Here is a 14,053-nt window from a genome sequence, read left to right as displayed (position 1 = left end):
ACTGGGTTTATTGGAAGAGATAAAAGGGGTAACTGTTTAGAAAATGTTTAATTTTGACTGATACATTCTTATTGATATATGGTAAAAATGTATAAAAACTGATGGAAAAAAAATGAGAAAGTTGTTTGCTTATTAATATGATATTAATATTGTTTGATATTCCTTTTCCATCTGTAAATTCAAATTAATCCTTTTCTTTAATTCAGAAATCAGTAAAGATTGCTTAAATAGCTTTATCTAAGGATGGGGGGCTCTGAAGAAGATCTTACAGGTAAAATTTAGAAAACTTATAATGTTGTGCAAAAGTAAATGTATTTCAGTGATAGGTGAAAATAATATATGAAATGGATTCATTACATGCAAAGCCAGACATTTCAAGCCTATATTTGTTATAAATTTGATGATTTTGGCTTACAGCTTATGAGAACCCCAAAATCAAAATCTCAGACCATTAGAATATTGTGAAAAGGTTCACAATTCTAGGCTCAAAGTGTCAGACTTTAATCATCTAATTAATCCAAAACGCTAGTGCGACCGTGATAGCAGTTATCACGTTTTAGGGAATCAAGCCCTATGAGCGCTTTTTAATTTTTTTTAAGCACTGGTGATTTTTAAAAGCGCTTGTGCAATGTTTTCCTATGTGGGCATTTTAACATCAGCGATGAGCTTTCTTTACAATCACAAACGCGGGTCCTGCACCATTTCCTGAGCGTTTGGGCTTCAATACAAGGTATAGGAAAATCGCTAAGCACTTGAAAAAAAGGCTTTGAAAAGCGATTTTCTGACTGCCTTTCTTCACATAATAATTACAGCTATTTCGTTCCAGGTCATAAGAGTTCACTACCTGTTTGTCTGCAGGAAGAAAAGCTCAAATCGCATTTACAAAAGCGCTTAGAAAAGTGCTTCTAAAAAAATCGATAATCGCTCAGAAAACACTTGGAAAAGCACTTACAAAAGCACTCAGCGCTTGCGCTAACAATTTATAATGTGAATAAGGCCTAAGTGCGGAAAAAGGAAAACCCAGGGGACATTACCACTTGAGACCGGAAGAAAGCACATCTGCAAAGAAGCACAGAACTCGGTTTGCATGCCATTGCTTAGAGAAGCTTAGCAGGTGCACTTACATGTAGCACTTTGAACCCGACACGTAAAGCTGCGTTCTGACGTATAAAAATGTTAATGTTTTGCCCAGAGGAAGATGCCTAAAAATATGGAACGCTTCACGAATTTGCGTGTCATCCTTGCGCAGGGGCCATGCTAATCTTCTCTGTATCGTTCCAATTTTAGTATATGTGCTGCCGAAGCGAGCACAACTAAGGGCTGTTTCACCAGAGTATATATACCCCGCGCCCTGATACTACCTGCACGTTAGGGAGAGTAAAATCAAGAGTCCCCTATAGTTTGGAGCGTGAGAACCTTGCAGAAAGCTATAATAATAATAATAAACAGGACAGGGCTAAATATTTTGGCTTGGAAATCAAATTTCCTGGCAGAGAAGAGCAATATTGCAACCACTATTGCATCTTGGGTACTAGCCGAAAGTGAATAAATTATGCTAATCTAGTGGGTGGGGATTCCTCTCTTCACACCCACTGTAGGAAATGACATGGAGCCCAGGCTGCCTAGAAAAGTGCTTCACTTGACAAGAGAACGGTAGGGGATAAAGAATTACTATAAGTGCGGAAAAAAGAAAACCCAGGAACCATTTCAAAGGCTATCATTCATAAAAGCATGTGCGGTAAAAAATCTGGTCGAGAAAATACTGCATTCATTAATTTAGACTTTTGTGTGCTAATTCATAAACATTTTCACACCTACGATAGAAGTACTCCGTTTTACCGAAGCCCAACTGTTGGTAACATTGTTCCAACATTGGCCTCAATTCACTAAGCAGTTTAGACTAGTATACTGATGGTTTGGTGTAATGTTTTAGACCTGTTTTTAGACCTGGTCTAAAACATTCGGTAATTAGGTCGGTAAAGCAGGGTAAATGATCAAAAGATGCAATTCACAAAGCAAACAAGGAGTAACCACGCCCACTTTTTCTGACAGAGATTCGACCAGATGATTTATGTCGGTAAAGTCATTCTGTGAGGTATTTTCGACGTGAGGATGGAACCTTTTGAATGAATTATGCAGGAGTTTAATTGTATGCAGAGGAGAGCTCATCAAAGGAGAAGGCTGTCAGTCATAGCTACTCGTTTGCCAATTGCATCTTTTGATCATTTCCTCTGCTTTACCCACCTAATTACCAAATGTTTTAGACCAGGTCTAAGGCTCAACACACACCATACAATCTTGGTTGTTCAATCTTACCAGTTTCATGTAGTATAAGAGCTTATCCAATAAATCATTCAAGGTATTTTCAATCTGTTGGCCCTTATACTACATAGATTTGGTAAATCTGTACAACCAAGATTGTTTGGTGTGTGTTGAGCTTAAGACATTTGGTAATTATTAGTGAATTCCTTCTTGATGCAACTGATTTACACCAAACCATCAGTAGACTAAAAACCATCAGTAGACTAGTCTAAACTGCTTAGTGAACTGAGCACTGATCACTCCCCATTGAAGTACAAAACAGCCTCTCTTCCTTATAAGGAGTTGGGAGTGGCTGCCTGAGTGAAGTCACTTTATTCAAATATGATGATTGTTGCAGTGCAGTCTGGGAGAGACTCCAGTTCACACCGATTTTATGTTTGCGGTTAAATTTTATTTATTGTTAGAGCAGCAGGACTTTCCATTGTATGAGGATGAGAACTGTGTAAAATCGCCGTGCGGATAAAATTAATTTATTTCAGATCATAAAGTCCCCCTGTGTTGTGTAAGCAGTGCTGAGCCCAGCATCCTCCCTCCGTGCGATTCCAACTCATACTTACCTGGCAGGGGAGACACCATGATCACGAAGGTGGTTCTCCCAGGGTGAGGCTCATCCATTGCACTCCGAGTGGGTTGACCCCTGCGATTTCCCCAAATGCGGGAAACTCGACTGCATAATTTGTGGTAGTGGGGGACTGCGTTCGCGCTTTCCCCTGATCAATGCTGGTTAATAATAGATTCGGTAATATCTGAGTACTGTGAAACTGCTATTGGTCATCAGATAAAGGGAGGAAAACAGTAGAGATGGGAAGTTCGGATCTTTTCAATGATCCGGATGATTCGAATCGGATCATTGAATAGGTCCGGATCTTTGATCCGAATCTCGGATCATTTTACAAGGGAAGCATTCGGGGGTGAAATGACTAGCAGGACAGGAGAAGGGGAGAAGATGGACAGAGGGCAGGGAGTGGACAGAGCAGGGAGCAGAAATGTTTGTTTGCACACAATACCCACATGCTGCGATCATATGCTTTACATATATTTCACCTACATGTTCATCTGTATACCTTGAATGGAAACGTCGCACAGTGAAAGAAAGCATTCCCCAAAGCATTCCCAGAAGATAAGTGCAGCTGTTTAGAGCGAGTGCAGGAGGATCATATTGCGCTGCAATCACAGTGCCTGCAAAGTTACTGAACTGTGCCGAGCTGAGCCAAAAGTTTCCAATGTGTTCACTGTGCACAACTACGGAACAGACAGCCTATAATGAGCAGCACATTACAGCTAGTATGTGTGCTCTGCACATATCTGGCAGTGGCACCCATGTCCCCTCTACCTGTCCCTGCAAGGCTGGCTCCCCGAGTCCCCTCCAACAGAGCGATCCATCTCTGCTCTGCTTCCAGGACCCCGCTGAGAGGGGGCGTGTCGCTCCTGGCCCCGCCCCTTTTGCAATCCGAATCACCCATTTTGATGATTCGGATGATTCGACTCACAAAATAGATTCGGATCAAAGATCCGAATCGTTCATGATCCGGACAACACTAGAAAACAGATACTACTATACTACTAAAGCACAGCTTACCAAAAATATGCAGTTACTGGAGCAATAATTTGAATTAATATGAATACACTGGGTTTATTGGTAGAGATAAAAGGGGTAACTGTTTAGAAAATGTTTAATTTTGACTGATACATTCTTATTGATATATGGTAAAAATGTATAAAAACTGATGGAAAAAAAATGAGAAAGTTGTTTGCTTATTAATATGATATTAATATTGTTTGATATTCCTTTTCCATCTGTAAATTCAAATTAATCCTTTTCTTTAATTCAGAAATCAGTAAAGATTGCTTAAATAGCTTTATCTAAGGATGGGGGGCTCTGAAGAAGATCTTACAGGTAAAATTTAGAAAACTTATAATGTTGTGCAAAAGTAAATGTATTTCAGTGATAGGTGAAAATAATATATGAAATGGATTCATTACATGCAAAGCCAGACATTTCAAGCCTATATTTGTTATAAATTTGATGATTTTGGCTTACAGCTTATGAGAACCCCAAAATCAAAATCTCAGACCATTAGAATATTGTGAAAAGGTTCACAATTCTAGGCTCAAAGTGTCAGACTTTAATCATCTAATTAATCCAAAACGCTAGTGCGACCGTGATAGCAGTTATCACGTTTTAGGGAATCAAGCCCTATGAGCGCTTTTTAATTTTTTTTAAGCACTGGTGATTTTTAAAAGCGCTTGTGCAATGTTTTCCTATGTGGGCATTTTAACATCAGCGATGAGCTTTCTTTACAATCACAAACGCGGGTCCTGCACCATTTCCTGAGCGTTTGGGCTTCAATACAAGGTATAGGAAAATCGCTAAGCACTTGAAAAAAAGGCTTTGAAAAGCGATTTTCTGAGTGCCTTTCTTCACATAATAATTACAGCTATTTCGTTCCAGGTCATAAGAGTTCACTACCTGTTTGTCTGCAGGAAGAAAAGCTCAAATCGCATTTACAAAAGCGCTTAGAAAAGTGCTTCTAAAAAAATCGATAATCGCTCAGAAAACACTTGGAAAAGCACTTACAAAAGCACTCAGCGCTTGCGCTAACAATTTATAATGTGAATAAGGCCTAAGTGCGGAAAAAGGAAAACCCAGGGGACATTACCACTTGAGACCGGAAGAAAGCACATCTGCAAAGAAGCACAGAACTCGGTTTGCATGCCATTGCTTAGAGAAGCTTAGCAGGTGCACTTACATGTAGCACTTTGAACCCGACACGTAAAGCTGCGTTCTGACGTATAAAAATGTTAATGTTTTGCCCAGAGGAAGATGCCTAAAAATATGGAACGCTTCACGAATTTGCGTGTCATCCTTGCGCAGGGGCCATGCTAATCTTCTCTGTATCGTTCCAATTTTAGTATATGTGCTGCCGAAGCGAGCACAACTAAGGGCTGTTTCACCAGAGTATATATACCCCGCGCCCTGATACTACCTGCACGTTAGGGAGAGTAAAATCAAGAGTCCCCTATAGTTTGGAGCGTGAGAACCTTGCAGAAAGCTATAATAATAATAATAAACAGGACAGGGCTAAATATTTTGGCTTGGAAATCAAATTTCCTGGCAGAGAAGAGCAATATTGCAACCACTATTGCATCTTGGGTACTAGCCGAAAGTGAATAAATTATGCTAATCTAGTGGGTGGGGATTCCTCTCTTCACACCCACTGTAGGAAATGACATGGAGCCCAGGCTGCCTAGAAAAGTGCTTCACTTGACAAGAGAACGGTAGGGGATAAAGAATTACTATAAGTGCGGAAAAAAGAAAACCCAGGAACCATTTCAAAGGCTATCATTCATAAAAGCATGTGCGGTAAAAAATCTGGTCGAGAAAATACTGCATTCATTAATTTAGACTTTTGTGTGCTAATTCATAAACATTTTCACACCTACGATAGAAGTACTCCGTTTTACCGAAGCCCAACTGTTGGTAACATTGTTCCAACATTGGCCTCAATTCACTAAGCAGTTTAGACTAGTATACTGATGGTTTGGTGTAATGTTTTAGACCTGTTTTTAGACCTGGTCTAAAACATTCGGTAATTAGGTCGGTAAAGCAGGGTAAATGATCAAAAGATGCAATTCACAAAGCAAACAAGGAGTAACCACGCCCACTTTTTCTGACAGAGATTCGACCAGATGATTTATGTCGGTAAAGTCATTCTGTGAGGTATTTTCGACGTGAGGATGGAACCTTTTGAATGAATTATGCAGGAGTTTAATTGTATGCAGAGGAGAGCTCATCAAAGGAGAAGGCTGTCAGTCATAGCTACTCGTTTGCCAATTGCATCTTTTGATCATTTCCTCTGCTTTACCCACCTAATTACCAAATGTTTTAGACCAGGTCTAAGGCTCAACACACACCATACAATCTTGGTTGTTCAATCTTACCAGTTTCATGTAGTATAAGAGCTTATCCAATAAATCATTCAAGGTATTTTCAATCTGTTGGCCCTTATACTACATAGATTTGGTAAATCTGTACAACCAAGATTGTTTGGTGTGTGTTGAGCTTAAGACATTTGGTAATTATTAGTGAATTCCTTCTTGATGCAACTGATTTACACCAAACCATCAGTAGGCTAAAAACCATCAGTAGACTAGTCTAAACTGCTTAGTGAACTGAGCACTGATCACTCCCCATTGAAGTACAAAACAGCCTCTCTTCCTTATAAGGAGTTGGGAGTGGCTGCCTGAGTGAAGTCACTTTATTCAAATATGATGATTGTTGCAGTGCAGTCTGGGAGAGACTCCAGTTCACACCGATTTTATGTTTGCGGTTAAATTTTATTTATTGTTAGAGCAGCAGGACTTTCCATTGTATGAGGATGAGAACTGTGTAAAATCGCCGTGCGGATAAAATTAATTTATTTCAGATCATAAAGTCCCCCTGTGTTGTGTAAGCAGTGCTGAGCCCAGCATCCTCCCTCCGTGCGATTCCAACTCATACTTACCTGGCAGGGGAGACACCATGATCACGAAGGTGGTTCTCCCAGGGTGAGGCTCATCCATTGCACTCCGAGTGGGTTGACCCCTGCGATTTCCCCAAATGCGGGAAACTCGACTGCATAATTTGTGGTAGTGGGGGACTGCGTTCGCGCTTTCCCCTGATCAATGCTGGTTAATAATAGATTTGGTAATATCTGAGTACTGTGAAACTGCTATTGGTCATCAGATAAAGGGAGGAAAACAGTAGAGATGGGAAGTTCGGATCTTTTCAATGATCCGGATGATTCGAATCGGATCATTGAATAGGTCCGGATCTTTGATCCGAATCTCGGATCATTTTACAAGGGAAGCATTCGGGGGTGAAATGACTAGCAGGACAGGAGAAGGGGAGAAGATGGACAGAGGGCAGGGAGTGGACAGAGCAGGGAGCAGAAATGTTTGTTTGCACACAATACCCACATGCTGCGATCATATGCTTTACATATATTTCACCTACATGTTCATCTGTATACCTTGAATGGAAACGTCGCACAGTGAAAGAAAGCATTCCCCAAAGCATTCCCAGAAGATAAGTGCAGCTGTTTAGAGCGAGTGCAGGAGGATCATATTGCGCTGCAATCACAGTGCCTGCAAAGTTACTGAACTGTGCCGAGCTGAGCCAAAAGTTTCCAATGTGTTCACTGTGCACAACTACGGAACAGACAGCCTATAATGAGCAGCACATTACAGCTAGTATGTGTGCTCTGCACATATCTGGCAGTGGCACCCATGTCCCCTCTACCTGTCCCTGCAAGGCTGGCTCCCCGAGTCCCCTCCAACAGAGCGATCCATCTCTGCTCTGCTTCCAGGACCCCGCTGAGAGGGGGCGTGTCGCTCCTGGCCCCGCCCCTTTTGCAATCCGAATCACCCATTTTGATGATTCGGATGATTCGACTCACAAAATAGATTCGGATCAAAGATCCGAATCGTTCATGATCCGGACAACACTAGAAAACAGATACTATACTACTAAAGCACAGCTTACCAAAAATATGCAGTTACTGGAGCAATAATTTGAATTAATATGAATACACTGGGTTTATTGGTAGAGATAAAAGGGGTAACTGTTTAGAAAATGTTTAATTTTGACTGATACATTCTTATTGATATATGGTAAAAATGTATAAAAACTGATGGAAAAAAAATGAGAAAGTTGTTTGCTTATTAATATGATATTAATATTGTTTGATATTCCTTTTCCATCTGTAAATTCAAATTAATCCTTTTCTTTAATTCAGAAATCAGTAAAGATTGCTTAAATAGCTTTATCTAAGGATGGGGGGCTCTGAAGAAGATCTTACAGGTAAAATTTAGAAAACTTATAATGTTGTGCAAAAGTAAATGTATTTCAGTGATAGGTGAAAATAATATATGAAATGGATTCATTACATGCAAAGCCAGACATTTCAAGCCTATATTTGTTATAAATTTGATGATTTTGGCTTACAGCTTATGAGAACCCCAAAATCAAAATCTCAGACCATTAGAATATTGTGAAAAGGTTCACAATTCTAGGCTCAAAGTGTCAGACTTTAATCATCTAATTAATCCAAAACGCTAGTGCGACCGTGATAGCAGTTATCACGTTTTAGGGAATCAAGCCCTATGAGCGCTTTTTAATTTTTTTTAAGCACTGGTGATTTTTAAAAGCGCTTGTGCAATGTTTTCCTATGTGGGCATTTTAACATCAGCGATGAGCTTTCTTTACAATCACAAACGCGGGTCCTGCACCATTTCCTGAGCGTTTGGGCTTCAATACAAGGTATAGGAAAATCGCTAAGCACTTGAAAAAAAGGCTTTGAAAAGCGATTTTCTGAGTGCCTTTCTTCACATAATAATTACAGCTATTTCGTTCCAGGTCATAAGAGTTCACTACCTGTTTGTCTGCAGGAAGAAAAGCTCAAATCGCATTTACAAAAGCGCTTAGAAAAGTGCTTCTAAAAAAATCGATAATCGCTCAGAAAACACTTGGAAAAGCACTTACAAAAGCACTCAGCGCTTGCGCTAACAATTTATAATGTGAATAAGGCCTAAGTGCGGAAAAAGGAAAACCCAGGGGACATTACCACTTGAGACCGGAAGAAAGCACATCTGCAAAGAAGCACAGAACTCGGTTTGCATGCCATTGCTTAGAGAAGCTTAGCAGGTGCACTTACATGTAGCACTTTGAACCCGACACGTAAAGCTGCGTTCTGACGTATAAAAATGTTAATGTTTTGCCCAGAGGAAGATGCCTAAAAATATGGAACGCTTCACGAATTTGCGTGTCATCCTTGCGCAGGGGCCATGCTAATCTTCTCTGTATCGTTCCAATTTTAGTATATGTGCTGCCGAAGCGAGCACAACTAAGGGCTGTTTCACCAGAGTATATATACCCCGCGCCCTGATACTACCTGCACGTTAGGGAGAGTAAAATCAAGAGTCCCCTATAGTTTGGAGCGTGAGAACCTTGCAGAAAGCTATAATAATAATAATAAACAGGACAGGGCTAAATATTTTGGCTTGGAAATCAAATTTCCTGGCAGAGAAGAGCAATATTGCAACCACTATTGCATCTTGGGTACTAGCCGAAAGTGAATAAATTATGCTAATCTAGTGGGTGGGGATTCCTCTCTTCACACCCACTGTAGGAAATGACATGGAGCCCAGGCTGCCTAGAAAAGTGCTTCACTTGACAAGAGAACGGTAGGGGATAAAGAATTACTATAAGTGCGGAAAAAAGAAAACCCAGGAACCATTTCAAAGGCTATCATTCATAAAAGCATGTGCGGTAAAAAATCTGGTCGAGAAAATACTGCATTCATTAATTTAGACTTTTGTGTGCTAATTCATAAACATTTTCACACCTACGATAGAAGTACTCCGTTTTACCGAAGCCCAACTGTTGGTAACATTGTTCCAACATTGGCCTCAATTCACTAAGCAGTTTAGACTAGTATACTGATGGTTTGGTGTAATGTTTTAGACCTGTTTTTAGACCTGGTCTAAAACATTCGGTAATTAGGTCGGTAAAGCAGGGTAAATGATCAAAAGATGCAATTCACAAAGCAAACAAGGAGTAACCACGCCCACTTTTTCTGACAGAGATTCGACCAGATGATTTATGTCGGTAAAGTCATTCTGTGAGGTATTTTCGACGTGAGGATGGAACCTTTTGAATGAATTATGCAGGAGTTTAATTGTATGCAGAGGAGAGCTCATCAAAGGAGAAGGCTGTCAGTCATAGCTACTCGTTTGCCAATTGCATCTTTTGATCATTTCCTCTGCTTTACCCACCTAATTACCAAATGTTTTAGACCAGGTCTAAGGCTCAACACACACCATACAATCTTGGTTGTTCAATCTTACCAGTTTCATGTAGTATAAGAGCTTATCCAATAAATCATTCAAGGTATTTTCAATCTGTTGGCCCTTATACTACATAGATTTGGTAAATCTGTACAACCAAGATTGTTTGGTGTGTGTTGAGCTTAAGACATTTGGTAATTATTAGTGAATTCCTTCTTGATGCAACTGATTTACACCAAACCATCAGTAGACTAAAAACCATCAGTAGACTAGTCTAAACTGCTTAGTGAACTGAGCACTGATCACTCCCCATTGAAGTACAAAACAGCCTCTCTTCCTTATAAGGAGTTGGGAGTGGCTGCCTGAGTGAAGTCACTTTATTCAAATATGATGATTGTTGCAGTGCAGTCTGGGAGAGACTCCAGTTCACACCGATTTTATGTTTGCGGTTAAATTTTATTTATTGTTAGAGCAGCAGGACTTTCCATTGTATGAGGATGAGAACTGTGTAAAATCGCCGTGCGGATAAAATTAATTTATTTCAGATCATAAAGTCCCCCTGTGTTGTGTAAGCAGTGCTGAGCCCAGCATCCTCCCTCCGTGCGATTCCAACTCATACTTACCTGGCAGGGGAGACACCATGATCACGAAGGTGGTTCTCCCAGGGTGAGGCTCATCCATTGCACTCCGAGTGGGTTGACCCCTGCGATTTCCCCAAATGCGGGAAACTCGACTGCATAATTTGTGGTAGTGGGGGACTGCGTTCGCGCTTTCCCCTGATCAATGCTGGTTAATAATAGATTCGGTAATATCTGAGTACTGTGAAACTGCTATTGGTCATCAGATAAAGGGAGGAAAACAGTAGAGATGGGAAGTTCGGATCTTTTCAATGATCCGGATGATTCGAATCGGATCATTGAATAGGTCCGGATCTTTGATCCGAATCTCGGATCATTTTACAAGGGAAGCATTCGGGGGTGAAATGACTAGCAGGACAGGAGAAGGGGAGAAGATGGACAGAGGGCAGGGAGTGGACAGAGCAGAGAGCAGAAATGTTTGTTTGCACACAATACCCACATGCTGCGATCATATGCTTTACATATATTTCACCTACATGTTCATCTGTATACCTTGAATGGAAACGTCGCACAGTGAAAGAAAGCATTCCCCAAAGCATTCCCAGAAGATAAGTGCAGCTGTTTAGAGCGAGTGCAGGAGGATCATATTGCGCTGCAATCACAGTGCCTGCAAAGTTACTGAACTGTGCCGAGCTGAGCCAAAAGTTTCCAATGTGTTCACTGTGCACAACTACGGAACAGACAGCCTATAATGAGCAGCACATTACAGCTAGTATGTGTGCTCTGCACATATCTGGCAGTGGCACCCATGTCCCCTCTACCTGTCCCTGCAAGGCTGGCTCCCCGAGTCCCCTCCAACAGAGCGATCCATCTCTGCTCTGCTTCCAGGACCCCGCTGAGAGGGGGCGTGTCGCTCCTGGCCCCGCCCCTTTTGCAATCCGAATCACCCATTTTGATGATTCGGATGATTCGACTCACAAAATAGATTCGGATCAAAGATCCGAATCGTTCATGATCCGGACAACACTAGAAAACAGATACTACTATACTACTAAAGCACAGCTTACCAAAAATATGCAGTTACTGGAGCAATAATTTGAATTAATATGAATACACTGGGTTTATTGGTAGAGATAAAAGGGGTAACTGTTTAGAAAATGTTTAATTTTGACTGATACATTCTTATTGATATATGGTAAAAATGTATAAAAACTGATGGAAAAAAAATGAGAAAGTTGTTTGCTTATTAATATGATATTAATATTGTTTGATATTCCTTTTCCATCTGTAAATTCAAATTAATCCTTTTCTTTAATTCAGAAATCAGTAAAGATTGCTTAAATAGCTTTATCTAAGGATGGGGGGCTCTGAAGAAGATCTTACAGGTAAAATTTAGAAAACTTATAATGTTGTGCAAAAGTAAATGTATTTCAGTGATAGGTGAAAATAATATATGAAATGGATTCATTACATGCAAAGCCAGACATTTCAAGCCTATATTTGTTATAAATTTGATGATTTTGGCTTACAGCTTATGAGAACCCCAAAATCAAAATCTCAGACCATTAGAATATTGTGAAAAGGTTCACAATTCTAGGCTCAAAGTGTCAGACTTTAATCATCTAATTAATCCAAAACGCTAGTGCGACCGTGATAGCAGTTATCACGTTTTAGGGAATCAAGCCCTATGAGCGCTTTTTAATTTTTTTTAAGCACTGGTGATTTTTAAAAGCGCTTGTGCAATGTTTTCCTATGTGGGCATTTTAACATCAGCGATGAGCTTTCTTTACAATCACAAACGCGGGTCCTGCACCATTTCCTGAGCGTTTGGGCTTCAATACAAGGTATAGGAAAATCGCTAAGCACTTGAAAAAAAGGCTTTGAAAAGCGATTTTCTGAGTGCCTTTCTTCACATAATAATTACAGCTATTTCGTTCCAGGTCATAAGAGTTCACTACCTGTTTGTCTGCAGGAAGAAAAGCTCAAATCGCATTTACAAAAGCGCTTAGAAAAGTGCTTCTAAAAAAATCGATAATCGCTCAGAAAACACTTGGAAAAGCACTTACAAAAGCACTCAGCGCTTGCGCTAACAATTTATAATGTGAATAAGGCCTAAGTGCGGAAAAAGGAAAACCCAGGGGACATTACCACTTGAGACCGGAAGAAAGCACATCTGCAAAGAAGCACAGAACTCGGTTTGCATGCCATTGCTTAGAGAAGCTTAGCAGGTGCACTTACATGTAGCACTTTGAACCCGACACGTAAAGCTGCGTTCTGACGTATAAAAATGTTAATGTTTTGCCCAGAGGAAGATGCCTAAAAATATGGAACGCTTCACGAATTTGCGTGTCATCCTTGCGCAGGGGCCATGCTAATCTTCTCTGTATCGTTCCAATTTTAGTATATGTGCTGCCGAAGCGAGCACAACTAAGGGCTGTTTCACCAGAGTATATATACCCCGCGCCCTGATACTACCTGCACGTTAGGGAGAGTAAAATCAAGAGTCCCCTATAGTTTGGAGCGTGAGAACCTTGCAGAAAGCTATAATAATAATAATAAACAGGACAGGGCTAAATATTTTGGCTTGGAAATCAAATTTCCTGGCAGAGAAGAGCAATATTGCAACCACTATTGCATCTTGGGTACTAGCCGAAAGTGAATAAATTATGCTAATCTAGTGGGTGGGGATTCCTCTCTTCACACCCACTGTAGGAAATGACATGGAGCCCAGGCTGCCTAGAAAAGTGCTTCACTTGACAAGAGAACGGTAGGGGATAAAGAATTACTATAAGTGCGGAAAAAAGAAAACCCAGGAACCATTTCAAAGGCTATCATTCATAAAAGCATGTGCGGTAAAAAATCTGGTCGAGAAAATACTGCATTCATTAATTTAGACTTTTGTGTGCTAATTCATAAACATTTTCACACCTACGATAGAAGTACTCCGTTTTACCGAAGCCCAACTGTTGGTAACATTGTTCCAACATTGGCCTCAATTCACTAAGCAGTTTAGACTAGTATACTGATGGTTTGGTGTAATGTTTTAGACCTGTTTTTAGACCTGGTCTAAAACATTCGGTAATTAGGTCGGTAAAGCAGGGTAAATGATCAAAAGATGCAATTCACAAAGCAAACAAGGAGTAACCACGCCCACTTTTTCTGACAGAGATTCGACCAGATGATTTATGTCGGTAAAGTCATTCTGTGAGGTATTTTCGACGTGAGGATGGAACCTTTTGAATGAATTATGCAGGAGTTTAATTGTATGCAGAGGAGAGCTCATCAAAGGAGAAGGCTGTCAGTCATAGCTACTCGTTTGCCAATTG

The 14,053-nt window shown here is 40.4% G+C and overlaps 7 non-coding genes across 7 annotated transcripts; 3 read left to right on the top strand and 4 right to left on the bottom strand.

Moving 5' to 3' along the window:
- Nucleotides 1-1,204: 1,204 nt before the first annotated feature.
- Nucleotides 1,205-1,311, bottom strand: LOC137555055 (U6 spliceosomal RNA). The gene has a single exon (XR_011027760.1). It is a non-coding gene; the product is annotated as a U6 spliceosomal RNA (small nuclear RNA).
- A 1,560-nt stretch (nt 1,312-2,871) lies between these two features.
- Nucleotides 2,872-3,035, top strand: LOC137554762 (U1 spliceosomal RNA). The gene has a single exon (XR_011027507.1). It is a non-coding gene; the product is annotated as a U1 spliceosomal RNA (small nuclear RNA).
- A 2,117-nt stretch (nt 3,036-5,152) lies between these two features.
- On the bottom strand, nt 5,153-5,259 carry LOC137555053 (U6 spliceosomal RNA). Its single transcript, XR_011027759.1, has one exon. It is a non-coding gene; the product is annotated as a U6 spliceosomal RNA (small nuclear RNA).
- A 1,560-nt stretch (nt 5,260-6,819) lies between these two features.
- LOC137554761 (U1 spliceosomal RNA) lies at nt 6,820-6,983 on the top strand. Its single transcript, XR_011027506.1, has one exon. It is a non-coding gene; the product is annotated as a U1 spliceosomal RNA (small nuclear RNA).
- A 2,114-nt stretch (nt 6,984-9,097) lies between these two features.
- LOC137555052 (U6 spliceosomal RNA) lies at nt 9,098-9,204 on the bottom strand. The gene has a single exon (XR_011027758.1). It is a non-coding gene; the product is annotated as a U6 spliceosomal RNA (small nuclear RNA).
- A 1,560-nt stretch (nt 9,205-10,764) lies between these two features.
- Nucleotides 10,765-10,928, top strand: LOC137554760 (U1 spliceosomal RNA). The gene has a single exon (XR_011027505.1). It is a non-coding gene; the product is annotated as a U1 spliceosomal RNA (small nuclear RNA).
- Nucleotides 10,929-13,045: 2,117 nt separating this feature from the next.
- Nucleotides 13,046-13,152, bottom strand: LOC137555051 (U6 spliceosomal RNA). The gene has a single exon (XR_011027757.1). It is a non-coding gene; the product is annotated as a U6 spliceosomal RNA (small nuclear RNA).
- Nucleotides 13,153-14,053: the final 901 nt, after the last annotated feature.

This window comes from Hyperolius riggenbachi, chromosome 2, assembly GCF_040937935.1.
Source record: "Hyperolius riggenbachi isolate aHypRig1 chromosome 2, aHypRig1.pri, whole genome shotgun sequence".
In the NCBI taxonomy this organism is placed as follows: domain Eukaryota; kingdom Metazoa; phylum Chordata; class Amphibia; order Anura; family Hyperoliidae; genus Hyperolius; species Hyperolius riggenbachi.
This window is presented reverse-complemented; position numbering and strand designations above follow the sequence as displayed.